The 21,223-nt window shown below is 42.1% G+C and overlaps 1 protein-coding gene across 1 annotated transcript in view; it reads left to right on the top strand.

Moving 5' to 3' along the window:
• Positions 1-18,489, top strand: part of EEA1 (early endosome antigen 1) — a 211,486-nt gene extending 192,997 nt beyond the window's left edge. The window contains exon 31 of the mRNA XM_082479107.1: positions 18,472-18,489. The gene's annotated coding sequence lies outside the window, so the exon portion shown is untranslated. The remainder of the gene's footprint in view (positions 1-18,471) is intronic.
• The last annotated feature ends 2,734 nt before the right edge of the window (positions 18,490-21,223 follow it).

The raw sequence follows: 21,223 nt of genomic DNA, 5'->3' as shown, positions 1-21,223 counted from the left end.
CTTTGGTTTTGGGAACCATGGCCAGTCATACTTTTTCTAAAGATCCACCCATCATCCAACCAAAAATATAAAATTTCTATCTGCCATCAAGTAGTCTGCAAACTGCACAGTATTTTATTTTTCATTTCATTTCGGTATCTGACAAGTAAATGATGGAAATGTTTATTACAAACATAGTAGAGTGCATCTTTGTCAATCACAGAATCACAGAATCACAGAATTTTCAGAGTTGGAAGGGACCTCTAGAGACCATCTAGTCCAACTCCTTTGCTAAAGCAGGATTGCCCAGAGCACATTACTCAGGACTGCATCCAGGCGGGTCTTGAAAATCTCCAGGGAAGGGGACTCCACAACCTCCCTGGGCAGCCTGTGCCAGTGCTCTGTCACCCTCACCGTAAAGAAGTTTTTCCGTGTATTTGAACGGAACTTCCTGTGTACTAACTTGTGCCCGTTACCCCTCGTCCTGTTACTTGGAACCATTGAAAAGAGCCTGGCTCCATCCTCCTTCAATATTATTATAACTTCATGAGCTATTAATGCGAGATCTATTCCTGGGATTTCCACCCAGCACATGATCTGCATCTTTAATCTATTTCCTCACACATTGCATGTCTATGCTGAATATTCATTGTTCAACCAGTAGAACAAAGAGACAAGAACTAAGTCAGTTTTTAGCGACACTGAAAACATCCCTTTTGCATGCTTTCCAATAGTTCCTTCCGAAGCTTTTCAGTAGCTTCTCAATAGTTTTCAGTAGTTCCTTCTGAAGGACAAATGTACTACTCGTGGCATCTGCTGAATATAGAAACTATAAAGACAGTTTTTCTGGTGGAAGGCTCTCACTTGTGTGAGAATAACTCATGTTTGTGGGCAACATATCATTTAGTGTGTGATGTCTTAAATTAAAATACTGGTCTTGCGCACAAAAGCCAGATGGCTTTTCATTTGCTTTACAAATTACTTACCATGGTTTTGCCACACTGTATCCATATAGAAAAAGAGCTCACTAAATTTTCTAGGTATTGTATTGATATGTTGAGCAGATAAACTTTCCCATTAATTTGAGTAAGATCTTATCTTTAAAAGATACACAGTTGCCAGATCAATCAAATTAATCTTGTGGGTATCCTGGAAGGTGAATGCTTCTACTGTTTTCTTAGTGTTTTTTTCTCAGAAATCTTTTATCTCGGACTGATGAGACTACCTTCTTGATGGCTTAAAAGGAACTTTTAAAAATATGTTTTATACTTCACTCCATGTGTGAATTGAGCCTTTATATAGGAGATCTCACATATAGTACTCCCTGTTGACTACACAGCTGTCAGCAGGCAGTAGAGAATTTTATTTGAGTTTTCTCCTAATTTTGCTTCCACTACTTTTTCATGGTAACTGTGCTAAGCCAAATGTATTTGAAAGAACAGCAGGTCAAAGTAAGGACGAACAGGTCACATTCATAATGTGTTGTCTGCAGTTTCAATCAAACAGATTTGTGTTATCTATAAATCTGATATCCATTTAAAAAAAAAAATCAGACCAAAACAAAAGTTTCTGCTTTGTGTCTACTGAGTTAAGTTCAAAGCTGTTTTCCGCTTGATACAGCACAGGAACTGGAGCAGAGGTCTTTCATTTGCTAACTGAGTGCCTCAAGCACTGTTAAATGTAATCCTTCTCTTGCTCTTAGGATCAGTAAACATTTAGTGCATCCATACAAAGAGCAGAGGAAGAACAGCACATGTGATGGCTTGATTCTTAGGACAGTATCGCAGCAGTAATAAATATATGTTCAAGTCCTCTCCAACAGAGAAGAGAATGGAATATGTGTTTTGCCTAGGTGTGGACGGGGAAATGTTCTACTCCTCAAATATGTAACTCTGACCCAGACTTATACCTAATCCAAAACCCTGAAATGCATCGGTTCCAGCTTCATGTCTTACACTAAAATTTGTTTTCTCTCTCAAATTAAATCTCTGGATGATTTATTCATTACCTCTGTTTTTGCAGGTATTAACAGTAGTGAATTACTGGCAATGGAAGAGTTTGATTGCTGTGTCTGTTCCTTGCCAGGATGGGATTCAACTCAGGATCAAAACTAAATTTGCTGTCTCAAGGAAAGCGTCTGTGTGCATGGCAGGTGTATAGACTCCCTCTGCAGTCAATAGACATTGGCTCAGTGCAGCCAGAAGAGTCTAGAAAGTGGTTCTTCCCAACCTAAGATAGACCTAAGGCTCAATTTGGAAGCCTTACCACAATTTTGGAGTTTTTGGAGATGTAGTAGGGAATCCCACTCAGCCTTCAGCTGCCGACCTAGAAAGACATGGGTCTCGCACAGCTGAACTGAGCTCCCCTGACTTGTGACCTGTGTAGCTCTTTAGCTTTACTGCCTCTATTGTCTACAGACACACACAAGCGTCTGGTACATTGGAGGTGCCCTGGGATAACCTGCTGGGGCTCCAGAAAGAGATGGATCTCCTAAAGGCTCTGTGCCACATGTGCCAGCCTGTGTGGATGTCTTGGATGTCCTAGGACATGTATGAGCAACAGAAATGAGCACCTGCCTTGACTGTTATGATGCTCCATTGCTTACAGGATTAGCAGACATCTGCAGATTTAAATATTAGGGTCTAAATGTCAGACTGTACTTTCTGAGCCCTATCTCATTACATTTGCAATAATCCACTTTGGTGGAGACCAGACTCATTTGTTAAGCCAAGTTCTCAGCTGCCTTGTGTCCTTGATATGCACAATAGGTGGAGTTTACTATTGAACATGGCTGAAACTGCAAATACTGCCTGTGTACAAGAGACTGGCGGGGGGTTGAGCACAGACTCCCTTATGTGTGGCTGAGGTGCTTTCTTCATTTATCATGTTCCTTCCTCTTTGTTGAAGAACTTTGCTGAACTTGCAGTTCTAATTTGTGCTGGACAAACCAGCCTATTACTTTGCATCATAAACAAGAGGTTTGCCACCCTTGAACCTAACTGAATGCCAAAGACACAGTTTATCTACCCTCCTTAAAACAAACTTAGGTACAGTGCCTTGGCTTTAGTTTATTCTATTTAAGCTTGTAAAATTTCTTTGTATAGCATTTCTCAGTGGTATTTTAAAGCAGGATTGTGTGTAGGTATTTCTGCACCAAAAATTTAAGGGACGAGACAGACAATCTCTTAAATCTTTTAAATATTCTATGAGATCATATGTGCTTTAAAGCACACAGATTTATGCTTTACAGTAGCCTTTAAAAGGAGATATTACGTGACGGTCTTATTTGTCCACTAAACTCTACTGCTATATATACAAAAACGGTGGAGGGGTAAATCTAGATTCCCTAATCCAAATTCTGTCTGTTAAGTCCTTTTCATCATGTTTCTTCCCCTGTACTGAGAAAGAATGTACATTTTTTAAAAATTTCTCCTGGCCAATGAAATTGCTTATATAGATATGTGTGTGTGTGTTATTAGGAGTACTTTACGATATGGTATCTTCTGTTGTCAAACCGTGCATACTTCCAAAGTAATGATAATACGCTAAGGTAAACACTGTGATGAAAGGTTTTAAATATGGTTGTGAAGCAGCTACACACAGGACTGCCTGTATGTGTGTATTGCTTTAGAAAAAGGCAGAATTAAAAGAAGTGAAGTGCTAATGATTTCAGGTTGTGTTCTGAAGTCAGATGTTAAATTAGTAGGACAATTGTATGAGCTTGTGGACTCAATTGCTTAAAGATTGTGAGGTTGATTGTTTAAATAGCTCAGCAAGTTATATTTAAAGAAGCAATAGAAGTAAAGCTCCCGAGAATAACTTGTTAGCAACTTTTCTATTTTACACTGTAAGAAATTAGTTGAATTAGCTTTTCATTTCATTATTAAGAGCCATTATGTTGCCATGTGTATAGGAGTTTTTGTTAGTGCTCTAACATACATTTTCAAAAATCCCTTACAAAATATGCAGCAAGATTTGTTTTGTCCTACTTATTCCACATTTCTAAAAATGGTATAGCTCTTCTCATAAGTAGCATTTTATTACCGAGAGGGTTTTGCAGTTGGTTTTTTTCCCATTTTTCTCACCTATTGAGTAATGAACTCCTGCGCAGATGTCAGGAAATTACTCTCCTGGAGCCGGAGTTATTTGCCTTAGTATAAGTTTCTAGAGTTTATTTGTGAGGAAGCAGACCAAGAAAACAGAGAAATGAGCTATGTTCCATTCTATACGTGGTGCCAAGCTGTCCTTTGACATTCACTTTATCCACATCATACTACTGTGTCTTAACAATCCACTACCTTTTCAGATCGCATTCACCACTTCAAAGTCTTATCTTTGTTTTATGATTCATTTCAAGCTCTGGTTGTTAGCCTCTGCACAGATTTTGAGTCATTGTATCATTATATGTCATTTCCCTTTCCCTTTCTGCTCCTGGCTGTGTCCTTCCTGGGTCTCCTTGCTATTTCACAGTGATGATGCTCAAAACAGTCCTGTTATGCCTGGGCTTAGAAGAAATAACACTTTTGTCTGAAACTTCAACAATGTTTGTCTGAAGGCAAGCATGCCCTTGTCTGAAGGGCAGATGCATACATTCCTACACCTTCTGCTGGATTCACTGTGGAGTCTATCTATTTAGTTCAGCATATTATTTTTAAACTAAAGAAATATATGTTCCAGCAACAGTGCTGTTCTGAAGTATTAGTTGCAAGCTCTGGAGCAACTTCTCAGACTTCTCTGGGGTAGTGTGCATGCTGCCCTGGCTGAGATGCATCCCCGTTGCTTGTCTTGGCCATGTCACTTCCTAGTGTTGTGTCACACCCGCCAACAATGAGATGGGTCTTCCAGCAGGTGGGCAATGAGGGGCATCTGCCTATATATTACTCTGTCTGTGTAAGCTGACTGGCTTATAATCAACGGCTGGTAAACTGATTCCAGATCAATAGTAAAACGCTACGATGAACATCCTTTGCTTCCTTGTTCTCACACTCCAGGGCAGTCAACACACAGATCAGCTCTACTTTCCCTGAGGTCTTGACACAGAGCTGGGGAGTACTGCCAGTACTGACAAGGAGCGCATCATCACCATTGGCTTTCTACCTGGTGTCATTCACATCCCTATTACTTCAGCATAGGAGTAACATAACCTTGTATATACAATGCCCAGAGCAAATAAACCAGTTGTAAGACTTTTGCTGGCCTCAGTCTGCTTGCTGCTCTACCTTTGCATGATCTCTTTATCCTTTACTGAGTGAAATCAGTCTGTGCTTGATGTTGTAAGCGGGTGTGATACAGGAGCTGAGGCAGCAGTTATACCAGGAAGCCCAGAGCGTGTTCTTTCATTTAATCTGTGACTCAGTACACTGAAGATTAAGATTGAGCAAGGCAGCAGAGAGACTTTTCAGACGTGTTTCCCCCTCTGTCCCTCATGGCCATTGTCATGCTGACTGTCATTCCCCTCTTGTTGATGGGTACAGACTTTTTAATATGGTCTGCAGCAATAGGACAAGGGGTAATAGTTTTAAACTAAAAGAAAGTAGATTCAGACTAGATACAAGGAAGAAATTTTTTTACAATGAGGGTGGTGAAACACTGGAACAGGTTGCCCAGAGAGGTGGTAGATGCCCCATCCCTGGAAACATTCAAGGTCAGGTTGGACGGGCCTCTGAGCAACCTGATCTATTTGAAGATGTCCCTACTCATTGCAAGGGGGTTGGACTGGGTGATCTCTAAAGGTCCCTTCCAGCCCAAACCATTCTATGCTTCTGTACTTCTATGATTCTATGGTTCTTGGGGCCAAGCCAAGCCCAGTCATGGAGGGGCAGAACAGCTCAGTCTAGGAGGAAAGACCTGGGATGGGATCAGTCTGGACAGGCAAAATATTTCATTCTGGGACAAGAACCATGGCTTCTAGACTTTTTAGCTCTCTCCCCACCAAGTTACATCTTCCCAGTTGCTCTAGAGTAACAGCTCATTCGCAGGCAGTGACATACTCAGGTGCAGGAATGTGTTACTGCACAATATGTGTCTGCCCTGCAGAGTACTGCAATGCTCTGCACAGTGACTGAACTGTGCCAGAGTAAATCCTGCTGAGAAAACCAGATGAACATTTTTAGGAGGCTGGCAAGAAGGACTAGAAAGTGTATGGTAGAGTGGGAGAAGACAGCAGTTGTACTGACATACATTCTTGAGGGCAACTAGAGCTGTAATCATCATTTGGGTATCTGGAGATAGGAAATCAAAGGATGATGGTGGGTACTTGAGGAATTTGAAGATGAAAGGTTACGTGCTTCTGAATCAGGGAGCATCAAAGGTATTTTCTGGAATAAAATGGCTTAGTTTTAAGTCTTCTTGGTGACTGCATCATCTGTGTCCCTGTGAAGAGGAACACGGCACTTCTTACGCAGCATTGATAAAGAAGTCCGTGGTTGACTCATGGAACCTATAATGCATTGCATTTCTGAAAGATTTCACACCTTCACTATCACTGGAAAGATGTGAGCCTTGATGATCCTTCATTTCAGTCAGAGAAAAGCAGGTTAGTGTTGCAGAAATATCCTTTTTAATGTGTACTAAAGAATTTATATTCAGAAGAAAATTGAGAAGGTCATATCTATGTATGGTGAGCAGAGATTATTTTTTCCACTCCAGAAATAGTCCAGCAGAAAAGAGAGGACAGTGAGTTCCTGTGGGAAGGAAAAAACAAAGCAAAACAAAAACCCCAAACCCTAAATCCTCCTCTCTCTAATCTTTCAGAAAACACTATACTTTTGGTAGTCAAGATGGGGATGCAGACAGCTAACGGAAAGTACTGAGGTTGGAATAACATAGAGCAAAAAAATAATTACCTGTTAACGATACTGAAGAAGGTATCTTTTCGGGGATACCACTGGGTATCCATTGGGCATCTACAATGCTGGAACACTAATGTGAAGTGCTTTCTTGTGCGTCCTGGACCCTCAAATCTGTGAAGCTTGAAGGTTGTTTTATAGTCTGTCTCAAGTGTTTTTTTGCTTCTTCCATAAGGATTTGCTGCCAGATGGAAGGATGAGGCTGAAGGGAACGGGGAGATTGAATTTCTAACTTTGACAGATATCCCATTAAAAACAGACAATTAACAAACTGTCATTTTCTTCTTCTATTTAATCAATAATGCGTCTAATTACTCTCTCTACAGACTGATATTTTAATTATTTTAGTTCAGATAAAGTAGGTACACTGTACTTTCATTTTTCTAGCCCAATTAGCAAAATAACAAAATGTCAAGCCATCTTTGTCTGACTTTTCCCAGTTTGAAATTAAGGATGTTTCGACAACCTCTTGAATCCACAATAGTGGGTCTGGGTACATAGGGGGAATCTGCCAGTTTGGTTTCTTCTGTTGGCCTGGGTGTATTTCTAGAAGGCATTGCCACTAATTTCAGAGGCAATTCTCTGAATAAACCAACCTTATAATATAAATAGAGATGGAAAGAATATAAACTCCAGCCTTTGCATTTCTTCTGGTTCTTGGTAGCTGTGGAGCCTCCTTACTCATGCTGGTAATTTCTTAAAGCACTCAAGGAATTACTGTGTGTAAAACGTGCTTGTGTGGCATGTATAGCAACGTTCACTAAACTTCGTATTCAGATAATGGGAGGCAGTGTGGGGGTTTGTTTTTTTTTTTCAGAAACAGGAAATCAAGCTCAAGTGGGACTGATTCCAAACACTGACCAATTTTATCCTGACTCCAATTTTGCCTTGACCTTTCCTGACTAATGCAAAATGAGGCTAGCTACGTGGAGAGGGTTTTTTTCAGTGTTTATACTGTAAGAGTCATGCTGACTCAAACAGAACCAGGCTTGTGCTCTTCCAGTGAGCCACATAATAGATCCTTTGAGAGGAGCAGTGGAGGTAGTGTGGAAGGTCATTGACTTTCAGTCTCTGTACATGCCAAGAGGATGCAGACGAATGGTGGTGTGAGTTCATACAAGTCAAAAACACGTGATCGCAAGACACAAGAGGGCAGCTCAAAAACAGGAAGAAGCAGCAAGGTTCTTGGACTTCCTACAGAAAGCCATAGATATACAGACAAACATACACTCCACCTACCACAGTTTTCTTTTTCTTTTTTTTTCTTTTTTTTTTTTTTTTTTAAGAAAAGCTTTATTTGCAGAATTTTGCAAACAAATTTGATCCATTTGAGGCTAAAATAGATTTACAGACTCTATTTTTTCAGTTCCTTTGCCTGGCCCTCTCTGCACTTTTGAATCCCTTCTCCAAAAATGTGTAGTTTCATTATAATCCATAACTCTCATGGGAACTGTTGGAGATCCTGGGTCATCTCACCTGGGTGAATGATTTTGTTGTCACACCTATGATAGTGTCTAAGATCAAGAGAACAATAAGTGCTTTGAGCCTTGTCCTATCTGGGGCTGCCAGGCTCGTTCTGTCTCTGTGTGGTCAGTGGAGGGACGGAGACATGATACCAAAGCTTGGCACCTACTGTAGGTAGTCTGCTTGCCTACAGGTCACAACTACCTTTTCCACTGTAACTGAGCTCTGGCTGCCCCAGACAGCAGGGGATGTACTTATTCATTTCTCACTTCACTTTTGACTCTGCGGTAGGCAATATAGCTCAGTCAGCCATCAAAGTGAGATTTATTTCACCCAACATTAGTCATCTAAAAATTAGGAGATCAGTGTAAGTAGGTCATCCAAGCTCCCCCTCTGCTCCAACCACCTTGATTCATAACAGGATCCTTAGTTCTTCGGATGGATGAATCAGTCCACCCCCTGTATCTCCCCACGGGGAGCAGAGGGAGCTGAGATAGCAAGTTTTCACAAGATGTTTCAAATCTTGAGAGCTTGTTTGACAAAGTGAAGGTGGCTCTACTCCACTTTGCTCTTCTCTGGTATCCCCCAGTTTCTGTGTGGGTGCTGTTCCCTTTGCCTTCAAACTCCCTGCTTTTGGGGACAGCTGATGCTCTGAGAGAGCAAAGAGGACAATGCCTTCAATAAGGCTGTGCTGCTGTAACAGATGTAAGGCCAGTAGGACTATTCACATGCATTAGGTTACATTTATAGTGCAATGGGTATGTGATTTGTTATTGTTAATCTGCATCTGTTTCTTTTTATTGCTGCTTGGGGGCATATTTGTACAAAGAATGACCATTTCAGCAAAGCCTACACGCTCCCTAAATGCAGATCTGAAGTCCTGCCAAGCATCTGTGGATGGGAAGACGTCAGTATTGTGAATAGCATGCTCCTTCCTCTCATTGTCATTTGTATTAAATTAGTGATATTACTGTAAGGCCTAGAGGTTGCAAATTAGGTTTAAGGCCTCGTGCTGCGAGGTCCTGTGCCGGCACATCAGATGGCACTGGCACTGCCTTAGGGAGCCTGCAATTTTGCAAACCTGCCACCCAAATGTGCTTGCAGGACCCATTTGATTTGGAGGGAAGGCATGGGGTGAAGGAACGTCAAGGCAGATTTTGTTTGTTATTTGTAGCATCATGAGGAGCAAGTGACCGCGTTGCACTGGCCGGAGCCAACGAGAGCGAACCAAAGGTCTAGGTAAACTGCTGGCTGCTTACCCGTAGCACTGTCTGTACCCGGCGAAGGGCAAACCTTCATGCTGTCAGGCTGGGAGCACTTGCAAGGCCAGAAGCAAGGTGCTGTACCCTCCGTAGGGTGAAAGCCACCCCATCCCTCCCATGGACAGGCCTTCTGCCATGGTCTGCATGTCCCATGCTGGAACCTGCCCCCTGAGCAAACAGAAAGGGACACCCTCGTACTTACACTGGTGTGATAAAAGATCAGCCACCTAATCTGTTAAAACCAAAGGGGTAACATGAAGCGGTGCGATGTATTTTAAAGCAGCAAAGGAAATAGTGTGTTAATTCAGCAGCAGTATTCATATTTTTGCTACCACCGGTTTCTTTTTGAAGCAAATGTCTCAGCAGGACTCAAAAGAAGATTAAAAAGTTGTTGCACTTTTTAATATTGGGAACACACTGTTCAGTGATAATGTCTCGTTTTCCATTTGTCACAAACATTTCCTTTTGTAGGAATGTAGTATTTACTTCTTTTTTTTTCGCCTTTAGTATGCACGGTAGTGTAATGAATGATGTCTGTTACATGATGCATTGTTTATCACAGACCACAAAAAAGTCAATAAGCCAAAACATTATATTATGCCTTCTTTTAAATATGAGATCTGAAGCCTACATTTGGGAAGGTGCACGGCATATCATTTCCCTAGCTTTCAAAAATCTGTTTTTCCTCATGGTCATTTCTGATAACATTCTGCAAGTCCAAAGAAAGTTGTTCCTTTTCTAAGATGTCTTCACCGTCTCTCCCTTTTTTTGTCTGTGGGTACTTTGCTTCATTTTTCCCTTGCGTACTCACTGGACTAGGACTGTTACTGATTCTTACATTGATACTGACCTAGAAAAGTATTCACTCCAAGCTGTGCCTGGAAATAAAACACTTCTATATTGAAAAGATAATGTGGATTTTGCAAACAAACAGACAAGAGAGGACAGATAACATTTTAGGCCTACCGCTTTGACAGCATCCCTTTGATCTGCCAAGCCTTTCTAACTGCAAATGGATTTCCATCCCAGCTCTGCGAGGAGCAGAACTAGGAGGCTGAGCAGCACGGAGCGAGTGCCAGGCTGGCACAAATATTAGGTGTCGCCTTTTACCCGCTCTGTGAACCCGCAATGATCCCTGTGAAATGGAAACCGAAGATTTCAGCCCTCCTGGTGTAAGCAGTGAGTTTGAACTCTCTCTGAACTCAGTGTGTGTTGAAGTCTGGAATAGTTCAAAAGGAAAGAATGAAGGAATTGATAACGACTAAAACTGTATAGCCGCATGTTCTGGGTAATGGTGCCTGCACCACCATGCTGGCACAGCCGGATCCGAATGCTGTTGCAGCACGAAAGGAAAAAGTTACATGTATGAGCTCGGCTTTTCCTGAGGCTCTTCTGGTTAAAGCTGTTGCTACTTTGCTAGTGCTACATGCCAGATAGCCAGACATATCATAAAATAAAAAAAACCCCACTGTCAATAAATAGGGGTAGCAAGAACCCTTATTCCTGAAGTTCTGGTATTATTTTTTTTTTTTCCTATCAGGTTCTGGCAGGAGCTGTGGAAAGAAGGAGCCTGATAGATGTCTGTGTTTGCTCCCACTGGAGACAAATGGCTCTTCTGATAATGTTATCGCTGGGGACTGACCTTAAACTGCCAAGTTCACTCCATTTAACATATCTGCTGGGTTAACAAGCGGTTTGAGCACAATCCCAGGATGTGCCAGGTGCCTGGGACAGTCTCTTGACGTCAGCGGCGGTGGTGGGGGCTCTGTGTCCCAAATGTGTGTGGGAAGAACAACTGCAGTGTTTATCCTGAACATGCCCATTGGCAGCACCACTAGGAAACTGCTGTCGAGTTACTCTGAGGCAGAAAAAAACCCGGGTACTTTGAACTCCAGTAAGGAAATTACCCTTCCAATGATCCCTTTCTCAAATTAGACTTTAGCTTTTCTCTCTCCTTGTCTTGGCCTCTTTAGAGTATGTCCTTTGGTGGCAAATAGTGGTGCAGAGCTGGAACCTGATGGTGACTCCCCCTCCCTTTCTGCCGTGAAGCTTTTTAATACATTACAGTGATTTTTCTCAGGACAAAAAGGCAAATAGAGAAATGGATGTGTATGTTTTGACAAGGCAAATCAGGGAAGGATAAACATTTTCGAACTGCTGTTTTTTTTGCCATGTGCATAAGCATTTATAATTGAAACCTGCATCTATGAGCTGCTCACATGGTCACATAATTAGCTATAAATGCAATATAGCAGCACATATAAGAACTTTTTCTGTGAAGGACTGTGTGCCTTCCATTCTCATTTCAACTTAACTTGCACTGAATGCTCCTCACTCCTGCAAAGAGAGCAGACAGTCTCTCTGGATCAAGAGTGTTCTGTTTCATTTTAGGGGTTATATGTGTTCTGCTTTCCCATCCACAGCCTCAAAATTCATAAACAATAACCAGTCGGAAAGAAGTATTCATTATTAAGTAAATGTTAACACAGTGACATGAATTCTGGTGTTTAAAATTAATCATATAACTTTATTTCATTAAATGAAAGACTTTGCACACCGATTCTCTTTACATCAGAATTCATGTTTGCCACTGCTGTGATATTTTTGCCTTATCATCTTTGAAAGTTTCACTCAGAAGCATAAATTTTTGATAGGGAGATTTGCAACCGTGAGTGCACTGGCTTTTATTTTGGATGCTAAGGGAATAAGGACAGTAAATAAAACTAATTGTACACTTTTCCAGTTCTGTGGCAGATTGAAATCATGCCGTGAACTTTGGGGGTGCAATGACGCCTTAGGTCTAGAGTGGCTTTACCTTCTCTTAGCCATATAAAAGTCATTTGGGCTCAGCTAGCCTTCTGTAGTCTGTTTAGGATGGGGCCGCCCCAGTGGGCAATTCATCGAACCTCTCTCAGAACGCTAGGCTGAGAGCGGGTTAGGCACCTAGCTTTTTGATGAGTGATGTTACATGAGACAAACCCGATCCTGGTTTAGGAGCAGTGGGAATGCAAGGAATATAGCCATGCCCTGCACTGTCCGTCAGCCTGGAAGGTGCCAGGAGGAGAGGGTCTGAGTTTGACCTGACTGCCACAGCACAGCCTCTGTGCAAGGTCATCTCCAGGCTTCCTCTTGGTACAGTTTATGGTATCTCTGTGTTGCCAAACCAAACAAATTAAAGGCCGGGGTCTGTACATGAAAAACATAACCGTACAAATACAACAAAGATAAGAAATAAGCTCCTGATCAGAACTAAAGACAAGACTGAAAAGATCGCGGTCACAGTACAATAGGTGTGTTATGTGTATGTTTTTCTTATGCATCTTGGAGGTTTTATCAAATGCTGACACATCACATTGTTAGGGCCGATCTCAGATGTGATTTAGGTCAGATGAACATTGCACATTCAGTAGAACTTCACTGGCCTGATCCACCTCTCAGTAAAAAGACATTTTTTATTGACTTTTGTGGAAGCCTAGTCTTTGAAAAAAAAGAGGTGTAAACAGACAGGCTTCTCCAATTACTCCTGTAACTACAGCACGGGCATTCAGAACCCAATGAACACAGAGAATTCAACTGGGCTTTCACAACTGACTGTAATGGTGAGTGTCTGGGATTCTTGCTCTAGCCTTCCCCAATGCACAGTAACCACTGCCATGGGAAGCAGCTTTATTTTACTGAATTTCAAACCCCCTGCTGGTAAACAGTAGTTTGAAATACCACCAAGAATGGCAATACTTGGCAATGGCAGAGCTTCAGTGAGATGAAGGGGAGTGGCTAAACATTTGAGTGACTGAAAACATGATAGCATCTTTCTAGTGCAACCCTCCTCCCAGAAAAGTATGAAGCTGAATGGTGTTGACAAATGACCAGTTCACAAGGTGTCTCACGCCACCACCTTCTTCCACTTTCTGTGACGAATAATGTGACCCAAAAATGGTGGGGAGAGAAAGGGGGAGGGAGAAGTGAGTGTGAAGAGAACAGTCTCTGAATCAGTCTCTGTTTTTTAAGGGCTTTTCTGAGAACTTTTGGTTTGGGAATTTTTCGTTTCTCTGACTAATTATTCATTTCCCTCCACCTGGATGGAAAAAAAAAAATAAAAAAGAAAAAAAAATGCATTGTAAGGGTCTCTGGGAGGGTGAATAACAGGGCAGCTCTTACTGGACTCCACAGGATTTGCCTCTGCTTCCCCCAGTTGGAGAGCCCAACAGCTGTCTTCATAAATACTGTCACTCAGGATTTGAATAGTTTTACATAATCTGAACTGGAGTGGGGAATCCAAGCTTTTTGCTGGTCAAGTGGCAGGTGGGGAATTTAAGCTTTTATAACAGGGCCACAATTGCGGCTCCCACAGGGATTTTCTTTTACTGTCTATTGATTTATTATAAGCTCCAAAGTAAAGACCCCAGGATTAAAGTGGGGGTGGGGGGTGATATATTCTGAAGGTCAGAGGGGTGAAGATGTAGAGGAAATCTGGGTCTATCCTGCTGCTGCCGCGCCGGGCCAGATGGATGGCCCGTGTGCCCCATTTGTGACCCCTGTGCTGAGGAAGAGAAGTGTTTAAACTGCTGGGTCGCCAGTTGGCATGAGAAAAGGAGAAACTGCTATTTTAGTTATGGGATTTCTGGTTTTAATTCTTTTTTTCTTTTTTAATGTAGAAATACTTGCCTAGCTCCTCATGTTTTCTCAGCTCTGACCGTAGTCCATGATTTTGCCATGACTGTGTCACCTGAGAACTGGCTTTTCCAAGACAGCTCAGATGCTCTCTGCTGGTGTGAACTTCTGGGGCTCCCCTGAGATCCCACAGACCTACACCCATTTACCCCAGCTGGGGGCCTGGCACAAACCTAATGGCGATGTCTGAGATAAATCACAATTTAGGAGATGTCGATCTAAGAGAACATCAAAGGAAGCGTGGAGTACATTGTTTTATAATTATACAGGGGCAGTGTAGCACAGGTTTTTCTGAATAGTAGCTCACTGGTAGCTATGGAAAATGTGCCAGCCTTAAGCAAATACGGTAAACTAAATAGAGCTGGGATTAAAGTGAAAAATACACATTCTCTTGCTTACGCTTAGCTGACCATCCCTGCTGTTTGCATTTGCTGTGACATCAACCTTCAGGTGGGGGCATGTTTACACGTTAAAGCTAATGAAGCCTGATTGCAATGGACCTGCCCTTCAGCCTCCTTCTTCCTCGGCAGCGCGCTGGTTCCAGCCAGAACTCGCCTGGACTCTGCCTGCTCCACCGCGCCGACGCCAGCGCTGGGGTGATGAACTGCTTTTACACAAAGCAAACTTTCATTCACTGGGAACAGGTGCAAAGTGTCCTTTTGTGTGAACAGCTGGGAAAGCAGTAACCCTTCCTCTGCCTGCACGTACTCCGCTGAAGGCTCATGGCTACAGGAGTAATGGAATTGGGAGACTGCAAGCAATGTTTTCTACATCTGCCTGCTTGCCGTGGAAAAACTTTGCCTTGACTCGTATCACTAAACAGCTTTTTTGTCCTTTTTTTTTTTTTTTCTGTCTTTAGTGTGTGCAGAGCTACTTCACAATAAAAAACAATTTTAGATGCCTCGTTATGAACAGCTGTAATTTTCCAAAGCTCACCCTTGCCTTGCAAGGGAGGTGCATATACATTCTGGCATCTGCTGCTGGGATCCGGTCAATAGCTCTGAATATGGGTGGTCTTTCTTGTAGTTAATCACACAACGCTTTCAGCCATGTCCTCTGTTACACTCTGGAGTTCAGCAGAGAGTATTAGCCGCTCTTTTCTTGCCCTAATGGTAAGGGATACTAGTAACAAAATCCTCACTCCTGTCAAGTGTGTACTTAAGACTAAGTCTAGAAGAAGTTCCAGTGAATTCGAATATAGTTGTAGGCTAGCCTTCATCAAAGGAACCAAAGGAGAAAGGCACCCAAGATCACATGTCTTGGGACCGTAATTTAGTAATAGTAATATAGTTAAAACTCAAGGCACACCATTATGTTTCCTGGATAACAAACTTTCTCTTAGATTCAATGCAAGAGCATTTTATTATATCAGATTCTTTGCATTTAAGAAAATTGCAGAGAATATATTTCTATTTCCCTAAATAAGAAATGAAAAAAAATAATGCCAAGGTAATGTTAAGCGCATCAAAAACTAATGCAAAGTGAGCTACTCTGGTGGGACAAATTAAGGAATTTAGTAGCAGAGCAGTCAGTAAATTACTGGTTTTGAAAGAACGTAGTATTTTGTGGGTAACCATCTATAACAATTTTGTTTGATAGTTATAAAATGACTATGTGTATTCAGCAGGAATTTCATAGCATCTTTAAAACCTAAATCCTCTAAGTTAGCTGAAGTGACTTATTGAAAGCCAACATATGTGCCAAGCAATCGGTTATATGACAGAAACTTAAAATTAATAGAGTCTGGTAGGCCAAGAGAATTATTGACTACTCTCACTGCTGCAGCGTCCTTTCTTGCAAAATACCCTGCCTAGTACATAACAGGAAGACAGATACATGTGTCAGCATAATATCTCACATCAGACTGGGAAATCATTGATATCAAAAAGATGGTTGTTACAACTTGCTGCATTTCCGAGGGTCTATCAGAGTCAGATATAAACCAATGATGGCAATTTGGTAGACAGTATTTGCAATATTGATCTATTTTGACCATGGTTGGACAGCATGAGGAGCCCTGAATTTTTTAGTGCATAAGGAGTTTGTCTCACAACTGCCCATTGTTTTTGTTAGGTCAGGGCTGTCTCAAAGTCCTTCTGAGAAGATGGGGAATTTTACATGACTTCAGATGAACTAATTACTGTGTGTTCTGTCCTGGTGCCCCATTGAAACATACTTTCCATACTTCATACCAGCTAGCACAGATTAAATCCTGCCATTAGGTTAGATCAGTGTTTCCTTCATCTTTTCTTCTCCCTTCCCACCCAGCAGCAACCACTGCCCTTCTGCCTTTCTAACAGGCTGGTAGTAGGAAGAATTTGGTGGTTTGTGCTGGGGTGTCACAGGTACAGGAGGAGGCGTGCAGCTGTGTTTGCTGCATGTGCAGGCTGCTTCTTGCTCCCTGGGATGAAGAAGTAGGCTGGATGGAAGGGCCCTGTGGACCATGGTCCATGTTCTTAGCTGCCAGCTGGACTACACCAACTCCCAGACGGGCATGTGGGAAGGCAGGACTGAAAACTTTTGTCTGCCAGCCCAGCACCACAAAACCAGAGAGACCTTCAGTGAGATTAAAAGACAGTAAATCAAAAGGATATGCTTTTTTTTACAAAATATGTAAGCAAATACTGGGTAGCAGAGGATGTCACAGAGAAGTTTAGCAAGAATTAAGAAAAAAATACATTAGCAGCAAGAATTTCCAGAATTATTATAATTGTTAGAAAAAAAAGAGAGAGAATATTACATCTCACGCTGTAAGAGTCAGTCAGCCCCTGACTGGTGGAAATGAGGGTGATATTGGGGATGTGCGCTTTTGTGTTGACCTGCCTTGGTTCTGTCTCCCTCTGTGTAGCCTGTGTGCTTCTTGCCACCAATGATGCTAACAGTGGTGTTCAGGTTGGAGAGTCTGTCCATGAAGTTAATCTAGTCTGGACTTTATTTGTCTCAAAATATTCTTATAACATTATTTGATAGGTGTGACAGACCACTGGTGGTCCTTTTCCTGATGTTATTGTTCCAGCCAAGGTCCGGGCAAAGCTCTGCTTGAATTCGATGAGGACAAGTATCCAGTCCTGACCAGGCAAGCTGCAGTCCTAGAAAGAACTGAACTTGTGTTGGACATAGTATTAGTACAGACATGATCTTTCTTTTCAATGCTAGCACCTAAAAAGTGTAAGAAGGAAAATATCAGAGGTCAGGGAATGCTACCTTGAGAACATTCCTCTGTCAGAGGAAAACATTGCGTTCATTCAGATAAATGCAGTATGTTGTTTAAGACGTACCAGTTACTCAGCTGTCAAAATAAGTTTGCTGTGGGTGTGTAAGCACCATCCCAGAAGGGCTGCTTTGGCCACCGGGCAGCAAGTGGGGAAGGAGAGATCACAGGGAAATGATCGTCTGTATTAGCATAAACTAGCCCTCTGCTGCCTTTGCTTTATCTGTCTCCTGGTGCTTTTCAGCAACAGTTACTGCAAAAAGCACACATTTCTCTATTTCAATTGGCCCCCAAATGCCATCTGTGCTTGGAGCCGCTTTATCTCACATGCCAAGCATGCAAAAAAGTACTCTGGGCAGCAAGAGAAAGGAAGGAAAGCTTAGGCTTCATGTGGCTCTCTACTGTCTGTCTTGGAAATGTAAAGGGCACAAACTCCCTGCTGTTAGGTCTCTAGCAACAAGGTGTTAAACAAAGAGGCAGTACATCCAAAAAATGATGAAAATATTGTATTAGGAGGAATACTGAAAGGCGACCTCCCTGTCTAACTCTTTTGGCAAGACACCAACCCCCACATCAGTTCTGCAAAAACCTTCGTGTGCCTTAGGGAGACAACTGGCCATCTTAGAGAACTGTAACCTCATTGTCCCTCCAGAGGCTCTAAACTTCCCACTTCTTGCAGAGGAGGAAGGTGGAACCAAACACAGCGTGGTGGAGTGCAGCTCTCCTGAGAGCTGTATGTGTGCACTCAGATCCAGGGAACCGCTGACTGACCCTGAAAGTTTTTGACACGGAAACAAAATCTTTTTTTTTCATTTGGAATCCCACTTTCAAAGAGGCAGATTACGTGTGAAATTTCAGCCATTTCAATGGGTATGAGGAAAACAGGGAAACCCCAGGGACCTGCAAAGAATTCTAGAAAATGTGCTCTTGAATACATTTTCAAGATTTTTAACCGTCGTTATTCTATTATTATCTAGGAATAGCAAACTGTAATACTTGTGAAATATCAGTGCTGTTTTTTTTTTTTTTTTCACAGCTACAAAAAATCATCGCTGGATGAAAACGTGTCTGATAAAATGAACTCTAAGGAAACCCTAGGAAAAAAAAAAATGAAGAACTTAAGTAGTGGGAGACAAATCACATGAGGTAACACAGTTCCCGTGAGCTTCTCATTGCATCTTTTCTCTTTAGCTTCAGCAGAACACTGAAGTCCCTTTACAAGAAACCCCAACCGATGAAAGTGTTGTTGAAAACAATGTGGAGGGCAGGCACAGATTTCAGTGTCATGTTTCGGCTTATGATCTACATGTACAGTATTAGGAAAAATACAATCAGCTTAGTTAAATATATAATTTGCATAAAATATTTTACCCCACTCTGCATGGGACTTGGTATCTACTGTTTTAAAGTAGTGTGATCGGAGCGCCTCTGAGCACCTTTGTGTGAAGAACAACACAACACAAAGTCTGTCAACACCTGTGAAGGTTTCTGCTTTCTTTGTGTTAATCTTCACTGAAGTCAAAGGGAAGACACAAATAAAAAAAATAGGAAATGTGATTTTAAAGTTAATAAACACAATAACTAGAGGAGCTGGTGCAGAACTAACACCTGCAACCAATCTTAGCTATTTTCTATTTCACTTTTTTTTTGAGTTATTTTGGATGCTGTTACTACTCTTCGGATGTCTGACCAGGCCATTTTAAGCATTTAAAGAGAATCACTCAAAAAGGAAATACGAAGCTAACTGTTTTGTTTAGTGTTCTGTAGTAGGGTGGTAATGATAAATTATCACAGCTACCTTGCAGAAGAGCTGCGAGGCTTGTGCTAGATGAGACTACTGGAGATAAGCAGGTTCCTGAAGTTTTCAGAACTCTTTCTGGTTTGCTTTTAAATTGAGAAGCAACAAATTTTGTCTGGTTTAATCTTAAGAATGGATAATAATGTATTTCTCTCTCAGTCTTCTCCCTTAATTCCAGCAGGGGAGAAGGAAAATGTGCTGTATTCACGGGTCAACTCAGTGGGATGAGGGAACACAACTTTGCTGTTATGACTACCCGCCACAGCACGTGGTCCCAGTCACACAATTGGGGAACAGCTGTTCTCCTGCTGCCCTGACCCAGTCTTCACTGCAGATGCAAGTTACCTTTCTACGAGGGAGAAAGAAAAGATGTAATATATCACTCAGCGGTGTCATCTGAGCTTCTTGCTGGTGAAGCCTTAAACCAGGATTATATTTGGTCAGTTAAGTGTCACTTGTCATATATTGCGGGTTTTTCTCTCCACAAAACTGAAATAGAATATAGGGGTAACCTTTAACTCAAGTCTTGCCAGTGCACAGAAGGCATGTGTCTATCGAGATTAGCTGGCATACTGAGATTAGCTGGCACAGAAATATTACGACCTAAAAAAAAAAATCCCCATCTCTAAAATATTGTTACAAAGACAAAGCCATATAGAAGGAATGTTTTCTGTCAGAAGCATGTTTTTATTAGTAGAGCCTAGGAGAAGGAGGTGGTTTGATTAGTGAGCAGAACAGCTCAGAATTTTGCCCTCAGAGGCTATATCACTGCTTGCGGCTTTACCGCGATACATCTAAAGATAAAGCTAAATTGGCATCACGGCCACAGTGCAGACCTGCTGACCACGAATGCTCCATTTTGAAATGAAAACCGAAGATGCCTACATGTGGAAAACTAAAAATGTATCAAATCAGATGGCTTAGCAAACTCATAGTGAAAGTAAGAGTGGAAAGCTCAGCACTGCAGCTCTTGGCTTGGCTATAAAAGCAAAGTCAATAAGACAGCCAGGAGGTTAGGAGCCCTGGCATCATGTAGGAGCCAAGATCAATGAGCATGAGAGGCAGACCTCCAAGCCTTGGCATGAGTCAGGGTTTTCAAGGTTGCCGGGCTCCCTGCACCAGCAGGGGAAGTCGAGCCTTCGGGAGGGATTGAGATCCCAGGGCTTTGTTGCTGTTGGAAGGGGTACAGAAGTCTGGAAAGCTGCACATGACAACGTCCAAAAGCCCTAAGGTCCCTGAGACAGTCCTATCATGAGGCTCCCAGGCACTCAAAGGCCTGTCTAGTGTCCCCATGACACAGCCCTGCCTGCGCTTGCCAGAGAGGGCTGTGAAGCCAATGGCCTTGCACAACACCTTTTGATTTTGGTGGACTGGCATCTTCTCATGAAAATCCATTTCACCATAAAATTTTCAGCCAGCCCTATTATCTTCAGAGGATACCTTACCTACCTCAAGTGGCCAGTTCCCAGGGCAAGAAAGTTACAATGGGGAATTTGTAAGAGGGCACAAGCCTCAATAATAGTTTCTGATATCTCTGTGGTTTGCAGCCAGGGGCTTGAAGCAGTCCTACCCTCACTGGCTGCAGTCTATCCTATCCTATTCCCAACGTATTTACACTTTCCCTTTTCTTCTTCACTCACACTCTGTCTGCACATTGCACTGCTTTGCGTCAGTCCCCAGAAACTCCTCTTCCTTAGAGTGTTTCTGGCTGTGCTGTCTTTGATTTGACACAAGTGAATTGACAGAAATAATAGTTTATCTCTCTAAAAAGTTGCTTACATTGCAATACTGATCTGGAAAGCCCCACACTTCCTTGGTTGCTGCAAGTCAATATTTACAGTGATCATGTGGCCTGGTTGCTTATGTTGTACCGTGTATGAGTCACGGATGGGAATTTTCTATCAGATGTATAGGAGTGATGCAAACCAGGAGCTTTTACTCTTCTCTCTTACACTAAATTGCAAAATATTAGAAATGCATTCCTTTTACA

The sequence above is a fragment of the Vanellus vanellus genome (genome assembly GCF_965231255.1).
Source record: "Vanellus vanellus genome assembly, chromosome: 1".
NCBI lineage: Eukaryota > Metazoa > Chordata > Aves > Charadriiformes > Charadriidae > Vanellus > Vanellus vanellus.
The sequence above is the reverse complement of the archived record's forward strand: the minus strand, read 5'-3'. Positions and strand labels throughout refer to the sequence as shown.